This window comes from Aulostomus chinensis, chromosome 10 (genome assembly GCF_037954235.1).
Source record: "Aulostomus chinensis isolate RoL2024-O1b breed Wild chromosome 10, RoL_Achi_v1.0, whole genome shotgun sequence".
Classification (NCBI taxonomy): Eukaryota; Metazoa; Chordata; class Actinopteri; order Syngnathiformes; family Aulostomidae; genus Aulostomus; species Aulostomus chinensis.
The window spans coordinates 29,881,529-29,909,028 of record NC_141329.1 but is presented as its reverse complement, the minus strand read 5'-3'; the positions used below and the strand labels follow the sequence as shown (position 1 = coordinate 29,909,028).

The 27,500-nt window shown below is 47.8% G+C and overlaps 1 protein-coding gene across 3 annotated transcripts in view; it reads right to left on the bottom strand.

The window, feature by feature from the left end:
- LOC147255253 (leucine-rich repeat and fibronectin type III domain-containing protein 1-like protein) overlaps window positions 1-27,500 on the bottom strand; it is a 308,907-nt gene that overhangs the window by 148,223 nt on the left and 133,184 nt on the right. For all 3 annotated transcript variants that reach the window (XM_086217018.1, XM_086217017.1, XM_086217019.1), the window contains one exon: window positions 25,287-25,443. The gene's annotated coding sequence lies outside the window, so the exon portion shown is untranslated. The remainder of the gene's footprint in view (window positions 1-25,286; window positions 25,444-27,500) is intronic.

The following is a 27,500-nucleotide window of genomic DNA, read 5'->3' as shown; positions in this document are numbered from 1 at the left end:
CTTGGCGGAGAAGTGAGCCAGCACATGTACATGCGTGTCACATGGGATGTCAGTTGGCCCACATATAGAACATGGCTGACTGGACATGACATCATCAACATACACATGGCATGCAACTCCCAGCGGAGCCCACAGTCTGTTCTGACAGGAGGTCACCTGACCTCGAAGCCACTGTCACACTTTTAATTGCTCCCCCCCCAGACCTGCAGAGCAGCACTGAGAAACCAGCGCTGGGTTTGCTTTTCTGATTCGGAGAGATTTCTTTTCTGCTAACAAGCGTTGTTTCCTCGCAGCGCAGCAAAGACGGAGGTTCCACTGCTGACTCTACGCCCTTTGCAGGCAGCAATTACGAGGGAGCCTGGGAGCTCGTCCAGCTCTCCTGCTGTGAGGTGATCCTATCAGGACCACATCTTTTCAGTAAAAACAAGGACAGTCGTGGACTTGTCAAAGTCAAACTGTAGTTGAGAGCTGTACTTTGTGTGTTGTGACTTTTATCATAATTGTCACAGACGTAAAGGAATAGTTACATCATCATCAAACTGACTTCTAGTTCCTGATCATCTCTCCTGATTCTGATTTCCTCCACACTGTCGTCAGGGCAGCTGGTCCCAGAATCAAAACCGAGCTTGATCGATACGGGTGTTCAGGGCCGATACGACTCTTATATGGGATCAAAGACAAAGCTATCCGATGTTCAATCTCGCCGTGGAGATACGAGAAGCCTTCAGCCTTGATAGGCCATTGTTTGTGATGCCGTGGAGGGGCGGAGTGCCGAGTTTAGACCGAGAGGAGCCACTCATGCAGAGCCAAAGCCATTTTTGACATTTTTTTCTTTACTCTGGTGATTGTGGAGAAGAATGGAAATTATTCCACTCTTACAGTGGATCCGTGCAGGTATAATTTAATGGACAAAGAGGGAAGTTTTGGGTCACCAGACCTTCATCAGGGCAGTAAAATCTGCACAGAGAAACAGGCTGATATGTGGACTGGATCCCCAGCCAATCATGGCAGGGTTCCTGCGTGGTCCAGGGTCAGCAGACTGTCCCTGTCTCCTCTGCCAACTTGTCTTCCTGGCTCTGCAGCACCGCAGCTTGTCCTCTGCTCACAAGTGCCGGGAACTTTTCAAAATTGTCTGGTAATCGTGAAAATGCAGAACACTGGATATGATAATTGTCCAGGCCGATAATCTGGACCTCAAAATTCAACAAGACAATTCCAACATTCAGAACCAAGCCAGAAATGTTATGTTGTTGTTGCATTTTTTAAATTATTTCATGCTTTTTTATTGTTTGTATCCTGCTTGCTGGTCATCGTCTCAGGTCACATAGTCATCCGCATGTTTGTCACCTGGCCGGCTGAAAAAACAAGAATATTGACAACATTTTTTCATGGAATGTCTGCACGTCATGCTGTCAATCCCAAGGAGCTTTAACAGATAGATTGATGGATAAATAGGATGGATACTTGGATGGACTTGATGAGACGACGCTGACGCTCCTCCATGGCAGCGACAGGAGCCTCTGCTGCTTGTTCCTTCTTCAGTGGAGTTGCTTCTGTTGCCTCTATGGTTTCAAATATGCATTCACTTGCCAGGGACAAAAGATGTGGTTTGTTGTACAACTGGCAAGCATCAGTTTTCCTCCTGTAAATAGTTTCTGTTCAGTAAAAAAATAAATGACGCTCAGGGTTCAGGATTTTATCAATCGAGAAGGAAGAAGAGGGGCAAGAGGGCGAGATGTAGTCAAGGACGGATGGATGAACACGATGGAGACACTTGGCAGGCAGAGACACACTTTTGATACCTCATGATGCCCTGACAGTGTGTGTGTGTGTGTGTGTGTGTGTGTGTGTGTGTGTGTGTGTGTGAGACAGAGAGAGAGAGAGAGAGAGAGAGAGAGAGAGAGAGAGAGAGAAAGGCTTCTCCCATCAGCCGTCTAATCAAGAGGTGGCAACAGATGAGTGTGTATGTACATGGAGTTCATACATGCTCCGTGCACACACACATTTTTCTTGAGCAGTAAAGACAAATGAGACATGACGCTTGCATAGTCATGATGCTGGAACTCGTGACTCTCCTTAAGGTGCCTGGAAATGTTTCACCAAAACTAAACTCAACCTATGAAGAGAAGTCACTGAGAACCAAACGTCCACGCTGAGACAGAGAACACGGCTTCAGAGGTTCTGTTCTTTACAGTTCGTCTCAGTGTTCCTCCATCAGACTCCAACCATCCACCCTGAGGTTCACCGTGCAACCCTCCAGACTCAACGTCTCTACTCTGCATCAGCTGACAAATATGCGTGCGAAGGGTCTCGACAGCACAGTGGTCGCTGGCCTGCCAGAAACACCACCAATAAAAATCTCATCTGTCGTGGACCCAAGAGTTGGACCAGGATGGGGGTGGGGCTTCCCACAGAAGGACTGTTGCTCCTGCAGAGGTCAGCGTTGACGCTGTGGTTTGGGTTCAAGATGTCAGTTACACTGCTGAATTTTTGGGGGAAAGAAATATCTGAAATAGCTCACGGGAGATATTTGGGAGATGGAAGATGATGACGTTTCGTGGCCATCATGCTAGCAGGAGATTAGAGCCAGCAGTCACCTCCCACTCAGCTGGATGGGCTTTTTGCCGACCTTAAGGCTATTTTTTGACGAAGCAAGAAACTTTCACGTTTAAATGTTTTCTTTGAAGATTTGAAAAGGAATGAGAAATACCAGATTGTTCTTCGTATGCCTGTGTCAGGGTGGCCTCGCATCCTTAAAACATTTTTCCTCTCTCTTTCAGTTCCTGTGGATGTTTGTGTGGCAAAAATGAAGCGATTCCAACAGGCGTACCGGAGATCTTTTCAGTCTGGCTTCAGGTGTGACCACTCCACTGAGACTGCACTCCTGTCAGTCCCTGAGTCACTGAGACGAGCTCGAGCTGCTGGTCAGTGCTCTGTCCTACTTCTGCTGGACCTGTCTGCTGCCTTCGACACGGTGAACCATCACATTCTGCATATCTGGTTCTGCCTTGTTGTGGTTCAAGTCCTACCTCACAGGAAGATCCTTCAGAGTGTCATGGCGAGGAAAGGTGTCTAGGCCACATGGCCTATCGACTGGGGTTCCTCAGGGGTCAGTGCTTGGTCCCCTTCTCTTCTCTCTGTACACCACCTCTCTTGGTGCAGTGATCCGCTCCCATGGCTTCTCCTACCACTGTTATGCTGACGACACTCAGCTTCTCCTCTCTTTCCCACCTGATGACAGAACGGTCTCAGATCGTATACCAGCGTGTCTGGCTGATATCTCCACATGGATGAAGGAACGCCACCTTCAACTGAATCTCTCTAAGACTGAACTTATGGTCTTTCCAGCTTGTCCATCTGTTCAGCCTCAGGTCACTGTCCAACTTGACTCGAGCCTACTTGCGCCCACAAACTCAGCCAGAAACCTGGGTGTCATGATTGATGACCAGCTGACCTTTAAGGTTCATGTGGCCTCAGTTTCTCGGTCTTGCCGTTATGCCCTCTACAACATCAGGAAGATCAGACCCTTCCTGACCCAACAGACCACACAGATTCTGGTTCAGGCTCTTGTCATCTCACGCATTGATTACTGCAACTCTCTTCTGGCAGGCCTCCCTGCAGGCTCATTCAAGCCTCTGCAGATGATCCAGAATGCAGCAGCACGTCTGGTCTTCAACCAGCCCAAAAGGGCACATGTCACCCCACTGCTGGTTTCTCTTCACTGGCTTCCAGTGGCAGCCAGGATCAAATTCAAGGCACTTCTCTTGGCTTACAAAACAAGAACGGCTCCAGCCTACCTGGGATCCCTGATCCAGGTCTACTCTCCTTCTCGCCCACTACGCTCTGCATGCCAAAGACGCCTGGTGCTTCCAGCCCAGCGCTGCTCCAAATCTCTAGCCAGACTCTTCTCTTCTGTTGTTCCCAAATGGTGGAACCAACTACCGAACTCTGTGCGTTCTGCTGAGTCCCTTTCTACTTTTAAGAGACAATTGAAGACTCAATTGTTCAGAGAGCACCGAGGCACTGAACCTGACTCTGCTCCTCTTTGTCCTGTGGTAGAATCAGTCAGAGGGTCCAAGACCCAGCACTTAGTGATTATGTAGCACTAACTGTGTTGGGTGATGTTGTATGTCTGTTATATAAAAATAAAAAATAAAAAAAAGGGTGGGGGGGCAACACTTCTTCTGCCACTAGATGGCAGTACCTGTGACCAAATCACAACTGAAGCACTTTTGCGCTTCCTATGGACTATGGACCTGGAGGTCTGAATTCTTGCTTGTGTTGTACGTCGCTTTGGACAAAAGCGTCTGCTAAATGAAATTGTAGAATTGTAGATGTCACCTTAGACGTCATGGCTCTCGACCACTGCTGGTGTGGAGGCATCCGAGAAACACGCTCGTTCCTGCAAAGGCGTGCTACAGTAGTGCAGCTATGATAGCAAGTCAGACACGTGAGCGTGAGGAGTCCACCAAGAGCCCACCATGGTCAGTGCTCTTGTTTGTCTCAGAGGGATGAGACCCAGCAGCAACACCGTGTGGACAGGTTCAAACCAAAGACCTCACCGTGAGCCCAAGTTCAGAGTTCACAAAAGAGAAAGAGAGAACGCCTGGAGAGAACAAGCGTCTTTTATATGCTGCAGCCCCTGCAGAGTGAGAGAAACTCAGCTGTTGTTCAGAGTCTTGAGCATGTTTTGTGTGTGTGTGTGTGTGTGTGTGTGTGTGTGTGTGTGTGTGTGTGTGTGTGTAGTTGTTCCTCCCAGGGAAATATCTTAACACCACAGAAAACGTGTGGATGAGATCACGCACACGGACTCCGGGTCCGTTTCAGAGGTTCTTCCATCTTCGGATTGTTGGCACCTCCAGAGATCACATTTGAAAAACGTTGATTGAGAGAACAAACTCATTCCACTCAGTGCCTCATTGCCCCGGCACAGAGATCAAATGAAACATCTCTCCTTCCTTGATCTCTCTTTTGTCTCGTTCCCCAGTTTTTCTCCCTCAGTCACCCTACCAAGCTGTGCTGGTCATTGCTCCGCTCCCTTTCCCACCACATGCTTCCTCTGTCATGCCATGCTGGAAGTAGAGGAGGATAATGTTCTCCCCCTGTTCCTCACCTTCCTGAACAGGAAACACACCAATATCAAGCGTCCTATCCACAGACTGGGCCAATCACATCTCAGTATGGACGCCAGCGGCCCCGTGCTGGTTGTAAGAACCACATCACCGAGTTTTGATTCAGATTAACTGGACTTCTTGTTCAAGTTTACACTGAACACTTGAATTGCTTCTGGATTGCTTCATTTAGTAGGAACTTCATGGTGGAATCAATGTGGCTATGAATTAGATTTAGAAATGAAGTGCTGAGTTAAGAGCCAGAAGAAAACCGAAAGAGTGAGGGAGTGAGAGAGAGAGACGGAGGGAGAGAGACAGAGAGAGGGAGAGAGAGACGGAGGGAGAGCGAGAGAGAGAGAGAGAGGGAGAGAGAGACGGAGGGAGAGAGAGAGAGAGGGAGAGAGAGACGGAGAGAGAGAGAGAGAGAGGGAGAGAGAGACGGAGGGAGAGAGAGAGAGAGGGAGAGAGACGGAGGGAGAGAGACAGAGAGAGGGAGAGAGAGACGGAGGGAGAGAGAGAGAGGGAGAGAGAGACAGAGGAGAGAGAGAGAGAGAGGGAGAGAGAGACGGAGGGAGAGAGACAGAGAGAGGGAGAGAGAGACGGCGGGAGAGAGAGAGAGAGAGGGAGAGAGAGAGAGAGGGAGACGGAGGGAGAGAGAGAGAGAGGGAGAGAGACGGAGGGAGAGAGAGAGAGAGAGGGAGAGAGAGACGGAGGGAGAGAGACAGAGAGAGGGAGAGAGAGACGGCGGGAGAGAGAGGGAGAGAGAGAGAGAGAGAGGGAGAGAGAGAGAGGGAGAGAGAGGGAGAGAGAGAGGCACATCATCACCTAAACTCTGCTGGACAGAAGCAATGATGCAAGAAACCTCTGCAGATAACATCATACACACAACACCATAGAGAGAGAGAGAGAGAGAGAGGGAGGGAGGGAGGGAGGGAGGGAGAGAGACGGGAGAGAGAGGGAGACGGAGGGAGAGAGGGAGGGAGAGAGAGAGGGGGGAGTGAGGGAGACGGAGGGAGAGAGAGAGGGAGGACACAAACTGTGGGATGTTGCAGTCCCAACCAACTCCATCGCTGCCTCCCATCACAACTTCCTCTCAGTAAATAGACAAATCCAAAGGGAAGTGAAATGGGTCACATGATGAACTGTGACTGACAGCTGGTGGGTTGCCCCATCAATGACATGCGGTGTGTCCTCATCTAATAGAGGGATAGATAGATGGGGGGTCATCAAGTAGTCCTAAATTTGGGGAGATGGAAACAGTCGAAGGCTGTCATCAACATCAAAACACATCAGGACCCACACAGGATCAGCGGCAGCCTTCGTCTCCTGTCTCATTTACATTTTCAGTGTGTGGACGCCGCTTGAACGGAGCGACATCCATCAGAGACGTGTAGATGTCTTGATGTCACGTGCAACATGATGCAGGAGCACTTTAGCTGCCAGCCCCAGTGGTTTAATGCCCTCCCACGTCAAAGCCACACTGCATCTCTCAGGCATTGTTTTCATCCATGTAATTCTTGATTTGACCACTAGGCGGCAGTGAACTACTAAAGCAGTCTCCTTTTCTCAGTCTTTGGTTCCTGTTATCACCGTGTTGCAGGAACCCATCATGAAGAGACATTCTTTTTCTCCAGCAAGGATGTAAACTATGACTCTAACCTGGAAAAAGAAGACAAGGCCTTGAAATCTTCTCCCAATGAGTCGACAGGCAGAACTTTTTGCAAAGCAGTCGATCATCTGAGAATCTGTCAGCCCATCACACAAGCTCGCCATTGTCTGATGACAGGAGGAAGTTGACGCCCACAGCTGCCCGGCATCCCCAGTGGTCTCAGGCGTGTGTTAGCCCTGAATCACAGCTGGCCTGGACTCTGCTGGATTGTCCATGTTTTTCTCAGTGATTCTGTTAAGAAACGACAACGGCACCGACGGCTGAGGATCGAGCCACCCTGAAGAGCTTGATATCAAATAACAAAATGGCTTGATAACCGCAGCTTCCAGGACTGTGGGGAAGGCCGCTGGAAGCAGGTTAATATCTGTCATGCAGCTGTTGCCAGGCAACTAAAAACCTGTCATGAAAAAAATCTGACGGTGGCACATCAAGACAGCACGTGGAGGGTTTGAAACGAAAACAATACACAAGCTCCTCCTTCCTACTGACTACCTACTCTGAAATAGAAGTTCCCAGCAGAATACCCAGAGTGCATCTGCACATCCGGCTCAGAGCGCCCCAGATGGCGCTCAGCTCTGATAGGCCCCGAGGATTACACACCGTAGAGGGTTTAACCAATAGGATGAGGCCATTCGCTCAGACGGCGTAAACACAAGTGTAACTAGACTTGTAAGCGAGTGTGAGCGGCGTCCAAGTCCTGGCAAGTCGAAGTCTGGCGCCCAGGGGAAGTGACGCAGGTTGAACCATGCAAACAGCAGAAACAACTCAAGTCAGACGTACAGCGTTTGGACATCACCGGCCCAAACTTTTGTTTGAAACGTTCAAAGAGCTGAAGTTTGCAAACGTAAGCTCTGCATTTTGCACAATTTGTGCCTCAACATCAGCTACTGACCGACCGGCTGCTCCAAGGTCTCCTAGACCTGGCTGAGAAGACCCTGCCTGTCTGTGGAGATACGCCAGCCTACAAAGCCTCTGCCTTATCTGCTCTCTGCTGCTGCATCTGTCGAAGCTCCAGGAGGAAGAGGAGGAGGAGGGCGGACAGTGAAGAAACGAAATGAGAAGGCGACGTGAGAAGGAATACAGAAACACTGACAGGACTGAAATACAACTTGGCGGCCATCTTGAATTCTTTATACATCCACGAATGGTGGAAAGTGATTTCTGCAGAGGAGAATCAAACCTACCATCACATGTCATTTTATTAATCCTCTTTTTAAATGATCTCGGAATAAATGACCAAAGTCACTCCCAGAAGAAGGAGAGAAGAGGGGTTCAGAGGAGGGATGAGGGGCGACCAGTATCCATGAGCAGAATTCTGCTCCGAACAACTCACCAGTCTGACTTCTGATAAAATTGCTAAATGTATGCAAGTAACTGATCCAGAGTACTGACAGGAAGGTGCAGCTGTGGGGGGACAGGGGAGATGGGGGTGAAGGCAAGAACCCAGGTGAGCAGTACAGGACACCTGAGATTATTCACGTGTCTGGGCTACCTTGTCTTCGCGGGGCAGCTTCTCACCTGTCAACGTCTGTTCAAGCCAACCAGAATGAAGACCAGAAGGAGGTGCAGCCTCAGGGACCTGGACTGGTCTGTTGCCCTCCTGGATCACTGCTGTGGCAACGTTCCTTCCAAATACCACTGACAGAGGAAAACAAACCCTGGTTGTAACGATTCTTTTGCCTCTGCTGCCGGAGGAGCCGGCGGCAAAACGAAGCTTTCTGGGTTCCACAGGCAGAACGAACACCTGCTGCTCCTACGAAAGCAGCTTCCTGTGGGGTTAGGGTTTGTGTGTGTGGTTGGAACGACTATGATTTAGATGAACGTTCTTTCATGTGTGTGGAACTTCTTACAACCTTTCATGAACCGTCTATTTCGTTATGTTCGTCTACTTCCTGCAGGAATGCGAGATGATAGGTTTCACTGTCATGCAAGTTAAAGTCAAATTTCTACTGTTTGCATGCACAGAATGGAAATATGTTCTATCAGTTTGGATCTCCGACGGAACATTTGCTTTCATGTTGACTGGTTTTCAGTAGGCGTGTGATCTGTGACATCTCTCAGAGCTGCAGCCACTCAGCTCAGCATCCACCGAGCGCCGCGCTGCCAAATCTCTGGATCTCCATCCACAACTGAATGTTAATGTGTCGGAGCCTTCCTGAGACGGAACGGATCGGTGTACTGCCAACTAGAGATGCTCTGAGCCCGTCCATCAGGAGGACAGCGTTCCTGATAGCGACCCTATCGAACTAAAGAGGCAACTTGATTCCCACTGAACAGGTTTGACTCTGCGACTTCTTAAACTCTCCTGATCGATGGAAATAAAATTAGCAGGAGCCAAAATAGAGCCCTGGTGTGTCACGCCTCCAATTGCAGTTAATTATTTCTGTTTTACATTTACAGCCTCATATTACCTGGCAGAGCGATGAGCCCATTAAGGTCCACGCTGAGAGGAGGCTTTCCATCTGGGGAGGGACAATATCCTGCATTTTTGTTTAACTGGATGAGAGAGAGATGGAGACGGACCAGTGCGTCCAGCAAGCCGCTGCTGTGAAATTTAAACCCACAGATTAGCTGCCAAATGAACGGAACGTACAGTATACAACATAAAAGACAGCCACAGTGACTCAATGTAGCTGTTGCATCATGTCTGACTGTGTACCATCAGCTGTGATTTGAAAAATTAAGGCCTTGATCTAGACGCCACCAGAGGGCTGCGGTCCAATCCATCTCTCCAACAATCACGGGGGCGATGATCCGGAGGAATGTCGAGGTTCGAGATGTTCCTGGTGATAGGAAATGTTGCCAAACCCCAAACTCCTGAGGCATGAAAGGAGCAGCGATGAAGTATTGGACAGAACTCCATGAGACAAGTGAAGCATCACCAACCACAGGCTAAGTAGTCGAGCTTGTGGCTCGCACCAGCGCCATGACAGAGCAACAGTGAAGCTTATGACCACTCAGCACCAGCAGAAGTGGAAGCCTTTGATCGCTCCAACTTCCTCTCACTACAAAAACACTGCACAAGCACAACCAGCTAGCAACCGTCAGGATGAACGCCAGTGTGCGTCCCTACAACAAAATGGTAAAAGTCTGTTCGTAGCTGTTACTACATCAGCGGTCTCAGTTAGACCTTCCAGCGTGTAGGTAGGATTTTTTTTAATAATTTTTGAGGAAAAATTAAAGAATTTGAGACTTGAAAATAATGAGATTTACATTGACCCCTGGAGAATTGCATCATCAAGCTTTTGCTATTACGAGCACCGAATATATCTGACAAGCAAAAAGCCATCAGTGGAAAAGTCAAAGTAGAGAGACAAGCCTGTAGAAGGCCTTCGCCAGGCTCAAGGGAGCTATTCCAGGCTAATTCAAAGATTAAAATATGAAACAAAAAGAAAAGAATGAATCAGAAGCACCGTGACACCCCGGTAAGGAGGAGGGTGAAGGAGTGGGATCTGTCTCCTGGTATGTTTGTGAAACTGCAACCTGAAATAAAGTCTGGAACAAATGTGCACATTAAGAATATGTTGATCTGAAAAACTGACACGATCCTGAGTTTTATGAAGGCAGGTACAGATGCTTGTATTCCACTGCAGAAGAAGACTTGGGATTTGTATTCAAGCCGAATGTTCACCCACTGGCCAGTTTATTAGGAGCCCTGGAATGAAACAGATGCCGTATGAGCCACACATTACTGCTCGGACGGGTGGTGAAGCAGCAGAGGAGGCTCGGACAGAGTGGAGCTCCTCATGTCTTATCAACCTTTGGAGGAAGTATGAGGAACACTCATTTTGAGAAACAGTCACGTTCCAACCAGCTCAGAGTTTCAGCAAGACGATAGACAAGATTCATTTAAACTGAGCTGAAATCCTCCTCAAAGCTTCTGACTGAGTTCCTGTGTCAGTCAAAGGAGGAATAATGTCGCTTCGCTGCAGATACAAGATACGGGAAGTGCTGAGAGGGGACAGGAAGTGCTGAGAGGGGACAGGAAGTGCTGAAAGGGGACAGGAAGTGCTGAGAGGGGACAAGAAGTGCTGAGAGGGCACAGGAGGTGCTGAGAGGGGACAGGAAGTGCTGAGAGGGGACAGGAAGTGCTGAGAGGGGACAGGAAGTGCTGAAAGGGGACAGGAAGTGCTGAGAGGGGACAAGAAGTGCTGAGAGGGCACAGGAGGTGCTGAGAGGGGACAGGAAGTGCTGAGAGGGCACAGGAAGTGCTGAGAGGGCACAGGAGGTGCTGAGAAGGCACAGGAAGTGCTGAGAGGGGACGGGAAGTGCTGAGAGGGCACAGGAAGTGCTGAGAGGGGACAGGAAGTGCTGAGAGGGCACAGGAAGTGCTGAGAGGGCACAGGAGGTGCTGAGAGGGGACAGGAAGTGCTGAAAGGGGACAGGAAGTGCTGAGAGGGGACAAGAAGTGCTGAGAGGGCACAGGAGGTGCTGAGAGGGGACAGGAAGTGCTGAGAGGGCACAGGAAGTGCTGAGAGGGGACAGGAAGTGCTGAGAGGGGACAGGAAGTGCTGAGAGGGGACAGGAAGTGCTGAGAGGGCACAGGAAGTGCTGAGAGGGGACAGGAAGTGCTGAGAGGGCACAGGAAGTGCTGAGAGGGGACAGGGAGGGACATTCATCAGAAATAGAGGGAAAACACAAGTCTGACACATGTCTCTTTTGCTGCATTGCTGAACAGTAAACAAAAATCATATTCAAATGGCAGGTCATGGATTTTTGCTCCATGAGCAAACATTGGCTCAGACACAGTGACAGCGAGCAAGAATATTTGCTGTTCGTATGATTCTGAAAAGATAAAAATGAGCTTTCTATCGACAAGAGAAGAATAAAGAGGGGAAAAGACAACAAGTGTGATAAGAGAAGCAGTAACATTGTTGAAGGGGGACACACTGAGAATGTATCGCCTGTATTAGCGCCTGTGTCTCCTCACGTTTGTCCTGCAGGTGTGTCCCTGGGAACGTGAGACAGCTATTTGTGTCTCTGTTCTCAACAGAGTGTAAAATAGTGAGCAAAGATAATTTGCTCTGCCTGCAGGCAAGGAGAGAAGAAGCGGCTCCTGCATAGAATGACAATGTCACACATCCTGCAGGTCGCCTGCACGCGCTCAGTAGGGTATTAACCTGTCCGTGGTGATGTAACATCGGCTTGTCTGCTCCATCAAGGTGACTCACAGAATTTCATTCGGCTCTTGTGTTACGTAGCCTCGTGCTGTGATGGCCCCTTATTTGTTTGGCTAAAACTGTAGCAACTATGATACATAATTCATTTCTCTTATGCCTGATACACATTTTTAAATCTGGAAATATTTTAAAAATGCATGACACAAGGACAGATTTAATATATTTTTTAAATATTTTAATCTTAAGAATGCACACACACACACACACACACACATTCAGAACGGATCATGATTTTTCCAATAGTCATTAAATATTGGAAAAACAGAAACATTTATGTGACTATCAGGATTGGTTTTCGATGTGTGGCACGTTTGAGCAGTAACACTTCTTCTGAAGGAGGAAGAACTTTCAGTGGAAGGAACTCGCGTGCAGGAAAACGGAGAACCAAAGAACGAGCTGAGTTTGTTGCTCATTGAGCTGGGCTGTTAGCCTCTACTGCGGCTAGTGCTAGCAGTGAGCTAAGAACAACAGTCTGGTTGGTGACGCTGCCGTGTCTATCGTGATGTTACACTTGTGTCTGTTAACCCTTCACGCTACAGGATCATTTGGCTTCTCATTGGATCAAAAAGCTGACACTCACGTTTCAGTTGATGCCCTCTAGTGGCCGCAGTAATAATGACCAGAGGAAAGCACAGATCAGGTGGTGCTCAAGCCAGCTCCCAGTTTGGTGTCAGTGCAATTTGTTTTATGAAAGATGGAGAAGTTGAATGTCGTCTGACAGCAAAAGCTGCAGAGCTGAGATTCATACATGGAATGAATCCTGAGCACTGAGCAGCTGCTTCCTCCATTCATGTTTGCTATTTCCTTCCCTAAATCGAGCCAGAGCTGAACTACAGCACTGACACATCCAACAGCTTCATCTCTCCTCTTCCACAGTGACATGCAATGGCGGGACAAAGGGAACTGATGTGTGGATGTGGGACGAGTGACGTCTGTGGTGGTGTGGTTGGGAGGGACCGTGCAGTGAAATCACCAGGAGCTTTGGTGCTCAGCACAATGCTGAAGGAGTCTAATTAAGCTGTCCAGCAGTATTTCTAATGATCACAGTGGAAATCAAATTATGACCACGGCGGCGGACCGGCTCATGTCTGCTGAGTTACATCACAAATGAAGCCAGGAAGTACAGGGGCAGGCAGGCTGGCTGCAGAGGACTCTTCAGGAACCATTACACAGAAAAGCGAGGGAGGTGAAGCAAAACTGAGGTTTGGTTCAGTGTGCATTAGTGGGAGTTTCTCTCTGTGGCGAGGTAATAAATACAAGAGGAAGCCAGGTCTGAAACCGCCGAGCTTAAGGTGCACAAGCCACTAAAACCTAATAACACGGCTGTGAAGCTACAAGTGGAACAAGTCAATGGCTCTTGAAGGCAAAAGACCTTAATCCTACATGTATGTGAGCTGCTGGAGCGGAGCTGTAATGAAGGTGATTGTCGCTCTGTGTGTGTGTGTGTGGGGGGGGGCTTCAGATTGGCACGTCACTGTTGGTTGCTAGCATGGGTCGCTACTATGACTCTCAGGATGTCTCAAAAGGGATCTGATTGTGTAGGATAGTGGCCTCCAGAGACCCCGGCCCCCCTGCAGCCATGCCAGTTCACCTCCATGTCTTTTCCATGTAATCCAGGTCAGACGTAACAGCCATTTTCTTCTCTGTTTCTCGCAGGTAAATAATGACATGTATTGTCGGTGTGTAAAGCTTCTGGTGTAAGTAATCAATGACCAATTTGTGAACGCGAGTTCAGGATGGATGTAATCTAATCAGTTGTGTCATGATCCTTGTCTCGAGTTCCTGTTTTATTTTGTAGTTGGTGTCCTGTCTTCCTGTGTGCTCCCTGCTGTGATACCTGTGTCTCACCTGTCATTATTGCTCCACCCCCTGTATTTAACCTCTGTGTTTGCCACTGTCTGGTGTCGGTTCATTGATTCTGATTCTGGTTGTTCGACTCTGTTGCTGCTGTCGATGTAGAGGCTCCTCTTTCTGTTGCTGGTCTCTCTCTCGTGCGTTTTAGTTCAGTCTGGTTGAGAACGTGGTTTTGTTGTTACTTTGTACTCATCCAGGACTTAGGCCTGTTGACCCCTGCTGTTTGTACTTGAACTGCCCGAGTTGTATTTTGCCTGTTGATATCTGTGTGTGGGTCCTGTTTCCCCCACGCGCCCTGACACGTTGCTCAAAAAACAAGATATTTGAAATGAGAACATGAACCATGGACGGATGGGCAAGTGACGTAGTTTGGTACTGAAGTTCATCAGAGGCAAATTCCATCAGGATGAGCTGAACCACAAACTCCAATATTCAGGTAATTGTGAGGGAATTTCTCAAGACTTTTCCATTGTTTTTGCCTTTATTTCTGAACACTTTTTCAGGCCTGGAAATTGCTATTTCAAATTCCATAACTTTTCCAGGTACTTCATCAGTTAAGGCTGCCAGTTTGACATTCCAGCCTGGAAAAGTTCATGTGGGAAAATGTGAGTACAGTTTATTAGACTGGAAACAGGCTGAGATCAGACTGGAGCTGGAAACGTGCAGCAGATGCTGGAATCACCAGGCAACCTCAGCTGGGACCTCATCGGATTTGGACGGAAGCGAGGCATGTCATTCAATCGCCTCCGGAGTGAAGGTGGGACATTACCGTGTCGCTCACAGCCACTGAGGCCCTGGGACTCCTCGGGGGGCATCAGCACACTGGAGCTACGCCAGGCAGCAGATGAGGCCACTTTCACTGCCACAAAATCATTTGAGCAAAGACGAAGAAAGAAAAATTCCTCTGGCATTTTGTCTGCTGCAGCAGAATCTAAAAACAGTGGCAGTGAGGGCAAACACACTGTTGGGATTTCGCTCTTACTAAGTTATCGGCAGTAATTTCGAAGATTAAGGCTGAAATCCCACATTAGAGCTCATTTGCTCACAGCGTCAGATCTAGTGATAGTGAGCCAGACGGCACCTTTGAGCTGATGACTGAATCAGGAAGCTACAAACCAGATTAAACCAGCGGGAGCCCCATTCAAAGGGAAGGTGGGGAGGTCCTGGTCTCGCGTACAGGAACAGGGGTGCTGCTGGAGCACGAGCCGGACCCGAGGTACCGAAGCACAGGGGGGACTCACTCAAGCAGAAGCAAAGACCTGCAGGCTCCTGGAAGTAATCGAAACGATAATAAAGTTTCACTTTCATCCACGTCATCACGTCGACGCCACTGATGTCACATTCTTCAGAACGCTCAATGCCCTTCCTCATGGTCGAGCGTCTCTAATGAGTGAATGTGGCTTCTTGATGTTTGGCAGGGAAAAGGTAGAAGGTGTTCATCAACAATTGACTGATCTTTGGCCGGCACCTTCTTTCTCTTCCTGTATACGTTTTGGATGACACGCCCCCTTCAACACAACTGTGCAGAAATTTGTCTTAAAAAGTAGGAAGTGAAAATAAATGCCGTCAGGAATCCAAAACAGGCTGCCAGCAGGAGACCACCCATGTGTGAGAGATCAAAGTGATGTTACATAACAGGGACCCCTGCATTCTCACTCATTTTCATTGACTAATATCATGACGTCATTATTAATACCTGGATTATTTTCTCAGATATGTTCCTAGACTCAGTATCAACACTGAGAAAATACCTGGCCAGCACCAACCGGGCCAGCATGAAAACACAAGGCTGAACTGCAGCAAACGTCACCTGATCAACTTCCATCTCTTTTCTTGAGACCAGTTTCAGTTCAAGGAGAACAGAGGTCCCACACAACTGCTTTAGATGAGCGCCATTCAGAAGAGAGCGGTACAGTTGGTTAAACAACAACACAACAACAACACAACAAAAACACAAACACAACATACACAATGTAAGGAAGTGCAAGAACGTCTCCACCTCCCAGGGTTCGCAGCAGTTGCTTTGTAAAGTGCATGACAGAAGTAGTAGTGCAGTAGAGGAAGTAGTGCAGTAGAAGTAATAGTGCAGTAGAGGTAGTAGTGCAGTAGAAGTAATAGTGCAGTAGAGGTAGTAGTGCAGTAGAAGTAATAGTGCAGTAGAGGTAGTAGTGCAGTAGAAGTAATAGTGCAGTAGAGGTAGTAGTGCAGTAGAAGTAATAGTGCAGTAGAGGTAGTAGTGCAGTAGAAGTAATAGTGAAGTAGAGGTAGTAGTGCAGTAGAAGTAATAGTGAAGTAGAGGTAGAGTAGAGGTAGTAGTGCAGTAGAAGTAATAGTGCAGTAGAGGTAGTAGTGCAGTAGAAGTAATAGTGCAGTAGAGGTAGTAGTGCAGTAGAAGTAATCGTGAAGTAGAGGTAGAGTAGAGGTAGTAGTGCAGTAGAAGTAATAGTGAAGTAGAGGTAGTAGTGCAGTAGAAGTAATAGTGCAGTAGAGGTAGTAGTGCAGTAGAAGTAATAGTGAAGTAGAGGTAGTAGTGCAGTAGAAGTAATAGTGCAGTAGAGGTAGTAGTGCAGTAGAAGTAATAGTGCAGTAGAGGTAGTAGTGCAGTAGAAGTAATAGTGCAGTAGAGGTAGTAGTGCAGTAGAAGTAATAGTGCAGTAGAGGTAGTAGTGCAGTAGAAGTAATAGTGAAGTAGAGGTAGTAGTGCAGTAGAAGTAATAGTGAAGTAGAGGTAGAGTAGAGGTAGTAGTGCAGTAGAAGTAATAGTGCAGTAGAGGTAGTAGTGCAGTAGAAGTAATAGTGCAGTAGAGGTAGTAGTGCAGTAGAAGTAATAGTGCAGTAGAGGTAGTAGTGCAGTAGAAGTAATCGTGAAGTAGAGGTAGAGTAGAGGTAGTAGTGCAGTAGAAGTAATAGTGAAGTAGAGGTAGTAGTGCAGTAGAAGTAATAGTGAAGTAGAGGTAGTAGTGCAGTAGAAGTAATAGTGCAGTAGAGGTAGTAGTGCAGTAGAAGTAATAGTGCAGTAGAGGTAGTAGTGCAGTAGAAGTAATAGTGCAGTAGAGGTAGTAGTGCAGTAGAAGCAATAGTGCAGTAGAGGTAGTAGTGCAGTACAGGAAGTAGTGCAGTACAGGAAGTAGTGCAGTAGAGGTAGTAGTCTAGTAGAGGAAGGAGTGCAGTAGAGGTAGTAGTGTAGTAGAGGCAGTAGTGCAGTACAGGTAGTCGTACAGGAAGGAGTGCACAATAGATAAGTAGTATAATTACATTTATGAATGAGAGGTACTTTGTAAATATTGAAGTATGTACAGGATGAATCATTGCATGAATAGAGTATAAATACAGTTGCAGCACATACAGGAAGTACAGGCGTACACTCGGTGTAGGACCAGTGGCCAGTGGCCATCTTGTGGGCGGTACTAGGGGTCAGAGTGCAGGGAGGTCAGAGTTCAGGAGGAGGACAGCCTGGGGGACAAAGGTGGATCTCCTCCTCTGGGGCCTGCGACCAGATGGCAGCCTCTCGAATAGCACGCGTGTAGGTGCGACACCCCCAACCCCCCCTGAAAGTTCAGGTGGAACCTTTATGACTGTAACTCCCCCAACCCTAAATACTGTATGAGATGTTTCCACAGTTGGACCTTGAGCCATCATCAACAAATATCTTTTAGAAACACTCAGGTCCAACCCTCCAGCAGGCGTGGGAGGTTTGTGTGCATCTGTGAGTGCACGAGTGTGAGTATGGTCATCCAGGGATGCTAAGTGACGACATAGATGATGAAAAATAGAATCTGAGTAACCCTTGATAGGGCGCACGCATGCACGCACACTGTGCTACCAGCAGCATAATTTGTTCTGTTTGTTTGTGCTTCCACCAGTTACAGGAGAAAATAATGCCAAGGAAAGGAATTTTGGCAACACAAGTGTTTCTTCTATCACCAGTAGGCAGAAACAACACACACACACACACACACACAAACACACACATACATGCACATATACACACATGCGCACACACACACTCAAACACACAAATGCGTGCACATACACACTCAAACACACACACACAGAAGTCTGCCTTTAAAACTGTGATCAGCGCTGGCTCAAATACATGCTAGAATTTTTTTCCCTTAAGATAAAGAAGAAGGAAATTCATCGCATCGAGACTTCTCTCTGAATAAAAGGTGACTGCCAAGTTTCTGCAAGTTTGTCATGAATCCCTAAAAACACACTTCCTTATATTCCACAAACAACAAGTAGACAAATAAAGACAAACGCTGCAGCCGTTTTTAGCAGCTCTGGCGGGGAACCAGCTGCTGTAGAGAAGCTCTGAACCAGTGAGACAGACAGCGGTGTTTATGGGTTCATTAGCGTTGCTGCTACGGCACCAGATAATATGCAAATAAAACAGAAATGGGCATTTGAGCTCAGAGGACATGCTGAGAGTGGCTGTAGTTCCACTCGTGCGAACCTCAGACTGACCCATTGAGCACATTATTAAATATCTGTTGTAAATATGAGGAATATGAACGCTGAGCTTTGAACAGAAACGATGAGGGACGTATGTGGAGGCAGAGCTGTGAGCACAGCCTCACTGATGCACCTAGAAACACGGCAGCAGGAAAAATGGGAGGTAAAATAACAACGCCTCCTTTGCTAAAGATTTATCTGAAGAAATACACACTTGACTCAAGAGTACCTGGGAAAATAAACATGACATGAATTAAATACGTCATAGAACATTGGTCAGACTAGCATTAGGCCACCTAGCCCATAGCCCCTAAAGTGACACGCGGGGAGCCGAGTCAGAATTCCTCTCAGCCTCTCAGGGGCAACTGTCCCCTGGACTGAAGGGGCCAGAGTGGAACTGACCTACAGAAGGAAGAACAGATTTCCATGAAATTCACCCCTGACAAAGCAGTAGGGCACACGCAACCCCCAGGAACCAGGTCCAGTCTCTGCACCACCAACAGATGTACACACGTTTTTGATGGAGGGGGGAACCTGACGCACCTGGGGAAACGCACCCCGACACTGGGAGAACATGCAGCTGCACACAGAGAGAACCTGGGGGGCTGGAACCCAGGATCTACCTCAGAGGAGCCTATGGGTCTCACCACTGATCCACTAAGGGCAAAAAAAATCTGAATCCACTATGCTTGGGTGTCCCAATGGGAGGCAAATCCCTGGAGCCAGAACTGATGGAAGGCTGGAACAGCAGCAGCTGAACCAGAGGAGTTCTGAAGGAAGTGCTGGATTGCATCATCGTGGCCGTTTCAGCTGCACTGACCTGACAGACCTTGAGCCTTGGGTGTGTGAGGAGAGCTTCCTCTGGCTGACTCCACCACTACAACACCTGACATGTTTCTGGGGTCCAAGGCAGCGCCCATCATTTCCACCTGTGACACACCAACTAGTTTGACATGTTGAGTTGAAACAATAAAGATAAAACTAGATTATGCGCGTTATGCTCATATTGCGCGCTCATTGACAGCAAGAACAGTCCAGGACCAGGTTTTGAATGGTGTGTATGTGAAAACCGGCTCCAGGCCGTCTGGCCCAGCTGCCTCATGGGTGTTGGGGGGGGGGGGGGGGGGCTGGGACACTGTTTAGTGGGTGTTCGTTGTGTTTTAGTGCTGCTGATGTGTTGATCTGCCCAGCAAACATGATAGGGTCTTCACTTGAAGAACCTTCAGGCTCAGGCCCCAATGAAAAAGGTGGAGAGGAAAAAAAAGAGGGTTCCTGTGCTGGAACGTGAGCAGTGAATCCTTCCAGCAATAATGCAACATGACAGGTGCTGTACGGCCAAACCAAACTCATGAAGGGGAAACGGGGAATTTGCTACTGAAAGAAAAATCCATCGCAGATGTGGTCCTCAGCAGGGGCATGATGGGAAAGTTTCAACATCAGGGATCAAAGAGGAAAAGATCAACTTTTAACCACCCTGATTTCTGTGTGTCCTCAGAAAATGGGAGTTGATTGACAAGCATGGTGGCTGTACTGACTCCTGGAGTTTGTTGTTCCTCATTCCATCTCTTTGAGAAGGACTGGAAGTACTGGAAAAGTACATGCGATGTGGACATGGTAACGAGGCCTCTCCAGTTGCAAGCACACGCGTGTGTCACCGTGTTCCTACTGTCGTGCTACCAGATCAGTAAATGTTGGCAGAACGTAGCCAGTCTCATCGCAGCGAGCTTCTTTAATGGAGTTTGGTCAGAGATTTACTTCATGGAGTGTTATTCCATCATCAGAAGTTCCTGTTAGCTCGGATTCAACACTTCCAAACCCCAGCAGAGTCACACGCCAGCGGCGCCATGAACAACATGCCACACATTGTTTTTGATACAACCCAAAGGAGCATGTGACGATCGAGGTCATGTCACTAACATCCAAGGCTTCCAGCTGCTCTGAGTACTTCATCCTACAACTTCTCCTTCTTTCACCGTGAGCTGATGTCATCTCATTATGGACGTTCCAGGCGGTGACGGGAGGCTCGTCCTCCTGCTCCGTCTGCTCTCATCAGCAGAACTTGTGGATGTTAGGGTGTCAAGGAAGGTCAGGAAAGCACCTTGACAGGCTTCCAGGAGCTGATCAACAGGAAGAACGTGAGCAAAGGATCTTTCATAAAGGTGGGATGACGTGATCGCTCGTCTCTCTACACCCAGGGGCACATGGACTGCTGCTTTCATTGTCATTCCCAGTTCAATAGAAACCATTTTCAGCCAGGGCGCTCACACTCCACCAGCCACTCACTCAGCCTGTTCACATCAGTGAGTGTTGGAATGCAGATCAACATATAAACTGAGCTTCACTCTCAGCTCATGCTACAGAAGTTAGCATTTCCAGGTTTCTAGCAATAGGGGTCAGGTCCAGCTCTCCCCCCAGAGCTCTGAAGTGTGAAATCTGGAGCACTAGCATGTCGAGCTCTGCTGCACATTGCTGGAACTACAATGACTCAGACAGAGGATGGCACCATAAAGGTCCAGTTCATCATGAAAAGCCTCTCTGACGGACAGCCAGATCTCCAGAGCTGTGAGTGAGCACGATACTCTGGGTTCCTTTCAAAGACAGTACATACGTAGATGGTTCTACAAGAGTTTACTCCTGCTCTGCCCTTTGTTGTCATTTAAACATGAAGATTCCAACTCTATCAGCAGCATCGCGGGCTGAGAACATGTGGGGGAGCCTCGTCTGGGTAAGGTCAGTCAGACTGAAAATAACGAGAGATGCTGAGGTGAAATCCTGCATCAGCGAAGGAAAAAACTACAAAATCATCTTCAAAGGGGTCGTCAACGCAGTACATTTCACCACAGTATGACAAAGGAATATCATGTAAGCAGCTTTGCTGGAATACACTTCAGATACATGTGAGCTGCACAGGTAGCAACTGCAGAATCCAGCAGTGGAAATCTCCTCAGCATTTGTGTCTTTTGTGACAAAACCCTCAAATGTTTTAAATGTGAACCAAACAACCAGACAGAAGTGAATATTCCTGGAGGCAAACACGCTCCTTCATCCGAGGAGAGCTGCAGCAGGCCACCGCGCCGCCGCCCGTCCTGCTGAGGCGTTCCAGCCTTCCTCCATACTGCAGCTCTCCTCTGTTCTCATGATTCTATTTGTGACCATTTGGTCTGTTCATCTCATGACTGCACGTCTGATTCAAGGGCCACACCTGCCGCGACTGTGAGCTCTTTGTCTCACGAGGAAGCTCCTGTCACGCCGCACCAGCAAGTGAGTTACGAGAGAGAAGTCTGAGCGGCAGAAACGATTGGACGACTGAAGAGTGGCGGCACTTGTGTTTGTGGGGGGTGATTTGTACTCCGCGCCTCTTTATTGTGCACATCTCCATGAGTGTGTATTCGTGTCTACAGCTACGTCTGTCGACGTCAGCTACGTAATGAACCTGTTTCCTTGTTGCTTCAAACAATTCAGCTGGAGCAAGAAAATAATGTGGCTATTAAACCTGCATTAACTCACTGTGTTCGTTTGTGCGTTTGTGGCACACACACACACACACACACACACACACACACATACACACACACACACACCCCATAATTGTGAGCTATTTGTAATGATTTCTTCATGTATCAGGGCCGTCAGGGAGGCACCCCTCAGGCTGCTGAGGTCCATCACGACCTGCTGCACATTAAACGTTAATATTTGTTGACCTTTGGATGCGGCCTGTAAACGCAGCCTGCTGCATCCGAGCCTGCGTTTGGGGTGTTGAACGCTGTTAGGTCTGAAAACACAATCTCAAAGTTCAGTTCCTGCAGGACTTCTATCAACCCTGGAAGGCTTCTTTTTTAGCTCCTGCTTCCTCAAGCCCGCCTCCTGAGTCTGGTGGGATCAAACTTCTGAATTGTTCTTGTACGTCACGAGCGTGAGTGGACCGCCTGCACCAGGGTTAGGCTGCATGCTGCCGCCCACAGGTTTAGAGGGAACGCCACACGGAGGCTACAGATGGAGCAGCTACTCCACCCGTAAGCTATCAGGATGGTTTGGTCCAAGCACAGAAACAGACGGATGAATTTCACCCCGGTTGGTTCCTTCCACTTCTTTATGTGACCACAGCAGAATGTAAAGCTGATTTAAAAACCAAGCGTTTCTGTCAGTTCCAAAAAGTAGCAGAGAATATATTCGTTTTAACGAACTCGGCAACTTTCAGATGTTTTATCTGCTCTAAAAAGCAACCGCGCTCAAGGCTGGAAGCCCTAAAAAGCACAGGACGACCTCCTCATCAATACTCCATGATGTTTCTCCCAACAACACACAAGACTTTTTTTAGGCTTTTTTTGTTACATAGAAACTAAGGCTGACTAGATTTAACATTAGGGCAAGAAAAACAAGCATTCAGTGTGTTTCATTGTTCTTCATAAAATCCTGTGGGTAAAACTTTGCATAATTCAGCAGTAGCTCGGAGATCTGTGGAGAGAAATAAACAGTAACAACAGCAATTCAGCTGCGGCTTCCCTCGTTACAAATGCATTGCTTTACAACTGTTGATGTAAGTTTAAATCCATTCATTTCAGAGATGTACAGCAGCGAATCCCTGACGGCCAGAAGCTGAGGAAAACAATGGGTGGAAAGAATCGACGGCTAAGTTATGAAGGTGCAGAAAACATGATTTATGGATATTACCTTTAAAACAACACGCTGAACAATGTGAGAGTAACAGTAATAAAATCAGCAGGCTCTCATGCAAATCCCACAGCACCTCGAGTCAGGCTTTATAAATCCCTGTAGGAGGATTTGGGCTCAGTTCCAGTTTAGAGCAGTTGAAACCGACCAAAACTCAACACACCTGACAAATTGAGTCGGAACCACAGACTATCTTTCAGACTATCTGGTCTTTCTTTCATAAATGAGCAGGAAGGACAAATGAGTAAATGGTCTCTGGAGGAGAGAAAAGCCTTGGCATGAGGCAGCCTCCTCATCCTGCAGGTAAATGGAATCCTGCTTGCGACTGCACCAAACAAAACAAATGTTCAGCAGAAACTGGGCTCTAATTTATGATGCAATTTGCAGGGGAAGGAAAAGAAGCGGAGGAAGGGTCAAATTAGGATAAAATGTATGATGGATGTAGTAAACTGGGCAATCCCTCTTTCCCCTGTAACAGTTTTATGACTCTGTTTTATATTTCAATTATTAAGATGGCACTTAGGTCATGTTGTCTGGTGAGGTAAACACCCACTCTACATCTCTAGCATGGGGGGGGGGGGGGGGGGGGGGCATGTGCAGATGTCAGAAATACACCGGCTGATTTAAACCTGCGAGGATGAAGATCTCCCTCTGTCACAGCTCCTGGGGTGAGTGGAGGTGGAAATCACCAGCACCAGTGAGTCATTGAGGGGCACGGGTGTGTGTGTGTGTGTGTGTGTGTGTGTGTGTGTGTGTGTGTGTGTGTGTTTGTGTGTGTGCGTGCGTGAGTATGTGCGCGTGCGTGTGTGGGTGTGCGTGCGTGAGTATGTGCGCGTGCGTGTGTGTGTGTGCGTGTGTGTGTATGTGTGTGCGCGCGCGCGTGCGTGCGTGTGTGTGGGTGTGTGTGTGTCATATTGGCAATAACTCAAATTACAGCCAGATTAGACAAGTAGAGGAATACAACACAAAGAATGAACTTAAACTACTTGATGAGGGAACGTCAAAAAACTCACAAATCTCTATTGATGAATGGATGATGGATGGATGATGGATGATGGATGGATGATGGATGATGGATGGATGATGGATGGATGGTGGATGATGGATGGATGATGGATGGATGGTGGATGGATGATGGATAGGTGGATGGATGGATGGATGGATGATGGATGATGGATGATGGATGGATGATGGATGGATGGTGGATGATGGATGGATGGTGGATGGATGATGGATAGGTGGATGGATGATGGATGGATGATGGATGGATGATGGATAGGTGGATGATGGATGGATGATGGATGGATGATGGATAGGTGGATGGATGATGGATGGATGGATGATGGATGGATGATGGATGGATGGTGGATGGATGATGGATAGGTGGATGGATGGATGATGGATGATGGATGGATGGATGGTGGATGGATGGATGATGGATGGATGGATGATGGATAGGTGGATGGATGGATGATGGATGGATGGATGGATGATGGATAGGTGGATGGATGGATGATGGATGGATGGATGGATGGATGATGGGTGGATGGATGATGGATAGGTGGATGGATGGATGATGGATGATGGATGGATGATGGATGGATGGATGGTGGATGGATGGATGGATGGATTATGGATGGATGGATGATGGATAGGTGGATGGATGGATGATGGATGGATGGATGGATGATGGATAGGTGGATGGATGGATGATGGATGGATGGATGGATGGATGATGGATGGATGGATGATGGATAGGTGGATGGATGGATGATGGATGGATGGATGGATGATGGATAGGTGGATGGATGGATGATGGATGGATGGATGATGGATGGATTGGACTGCAGTACAACAGTCAGGCCAGCAGGTGGGGCTTCCGTTGGTTCTGTCTACCTAATTGCAGTACCTAAGCTCTGCCAGCAGAGGTCGTGCTTCTCCACCAGTCTTCGAGGGTGTTTGAATTGTGCCGTGTGGCAGTAGGTCGTAGGTTGCACTTGGCAATTCGGATGCAGCCCATGTCAATGGCACCACCACCCCATCAATCAGAGGCACTGATGTCACCCATGGGTATTGTGGGTATTGTAGTATACAATCGTATTGTAGGATATTGTGAATAAAACCAGTTTTTCTCCTAACAAAGTTGATGTATGAACTTGAGGACCCGAGTAGAGCAGAAACTTGGCTTCAACTGCTGAGCTTTTATGGTTGATGTTGCATCGTGGGTTCAGTGTAGGTACATTACAGCTCCACTTATCAGAACCCTGCTGTCAGATGTGCCGATCCAACAGCTCAGACAGCAGATGCACAGGAAGGGATTCAGAAACACGATCGGCGGCAGCGTACCTCTTCAACAGAGAAGGGGCTCGTCCTCTTCTCACAGGAACAAAGCGACACCGTAGCTCATCGGGGTTCACCTGGGCTTGACTGGAGGACCCTGCAGATGAGAACCCTCAGTCTGCCATTGGCTCAGCAGGCTGTCCGTCAAACCTCCACAGGAATCCTGCCGACAGAAACATAACCAGAAGAGGATGAGGAGGGGAGCGGTGGCGCAGGAGGGACCAAGCTCCACGAGTGGATGCAGTGACATCACAAACAGAATGGTTTTGGTGCTTGAAGCTTACCAGAGCTTCTTTGTATCATTAACGCGCCATAAATCATCTGCAGACATCTTAATTTTGTTTCCACACGTGTGGAGATGTTGATTTGTAACAGTTTTTTTGAGATTATAAATATCCTTGGATCCATTTTATGGCAGCTGAGTTTGAAGGGATGTTCGACAAAGAAAGACAGAAAGAAGAGAGATTATCAGCGAGATCTGGAGCAAAAAGAGGCAACAGAAGTCCCTGCGGCTTATCACCGACAGAGTGACAGAGCTCAGTGCTCAGGGAGGACCAGACTGGAGCCGAGATGAAGCGGCACAAGAGTGGAATATTCATCCATCACAGTCGAGCTGAAGCCATCACACGGCGCTCCAGCAGTCACCTGATCACTCTCCTGCTAGTGCACTTCCCCGTGCTAACAGAGATGCTTCAGACATTTTGAAACGATGTTTCAGAAACGTACAATACCGACATGTTGTTCTTAACATGTGAACCTCACAGAGACGGAACACTGACGATCTTGTCAGTCACTCCTGATTGCTCATCTAAGAACCACAGTCTGACCCGAGACACCAACCCTCACTCGGAGCTTCCTTGCCCCCCAGCGAATGATTCCATCTGTGACCTCGGAAAAGTAGAGCCCAGGTTCAAAAGCCCAGGACGCTCCTTGAACGCAGGCGTTCCTCAAGTAGGGCTCCGAGTATTTCCCTCACTTGCTTTACTTGAGTGATGACATTTTAGTGGACACTTTACTCTATTTGTCTGCAGCTATCAGCTACTAGCTACTTTGAAGTATTCTTACTACAACTAGAACTTGAGCATGACCTTTACCAAACTGGACCACACAAACAACATGCAGAATGAGTGCTTTTACTTTTGATGCGTAAATAACGTTCAAGTACAAAATAGTATTGAGATTTTTTGTTGTTTTAATAAAATTAATATTCAAAAACATGGATTTGTACTGGATGAAGCTCATAGGTCAGTGGGTTTTCTGTGTCAAACAACCTTTATTTGCTCCCAGCAGCTTCTCTTCATTTAGGATGAGAAAATGTTGGAGGATAAAAACCTTTTGAATCGACTTTATCCTCAGACACAGGATGCAAAGCTCTGGCCCACTTCCTAAACTGGGTTGCCACATTTATTAAAAGATCCACTGAGACTGAAGCGGAGAGAATGAAAAGGTGACAGAAGGAAATTGTCAGCATTTCACAGCAGATTTTCTGGTGGGGACTGTCAGCGCTTGTGTGATAGAAAGCTGGCAGCCCCGCTCCAGCTCTGCAGTGGTCTCCACCCTGGTGCTCCCTGTCTCTAAAGCTACAGCCATCAAATAAATACTTGGTGTCTCTCAAACACCTCAGCTGTTCAAAGTTTTTGCCCTTTTTTCCCTGGTTTTCCAGGAGTGGGAAAACTTCAGGATATTTCCTGCAGCTCCAACTGAGCGTGGAAGCAGGAAAAGAGGCTCCGATGATCTGAACCTTCAGCAGCAAGCGTCCGATTGCAGCGTCGCTTCCTCGCTGATCTTCAGGGAGATGAGAAGTTTCACAAGAGAAAAAACAAAAGAATCCAATGACACGAAGGGAAATATTCTCTCATCTGCCTGCTATTGATTGATTGTGGGGGGAAAAGGGTGCTGTGACAGGAAAACTTTTTTGGGTTTGGTTGCAGATTGAAGGGTTTTAATTTGTTTCATCTCCAGTCAAAATGTTTGTGGATTACTGACTGTACTGCTGGATTAAGGAGACCTGGATTATACCAGACATTGGACAGTTTAGCTGTTGTTAGCTGTCAGTCTCCATTAGCTTCCAGCTAAATAAATGTCGCCTGCTCTTCCTGCATTCTGGAGTCTCTAAGCAGTGGTGCATGAGGGGAAAACATCTTCGTGAGAAGAAGACTCCCGCCGGTGAGAACTGGAAAGGAGCAGCGTTCCTGGAAGGAGGAATGCTACCAGCATCCT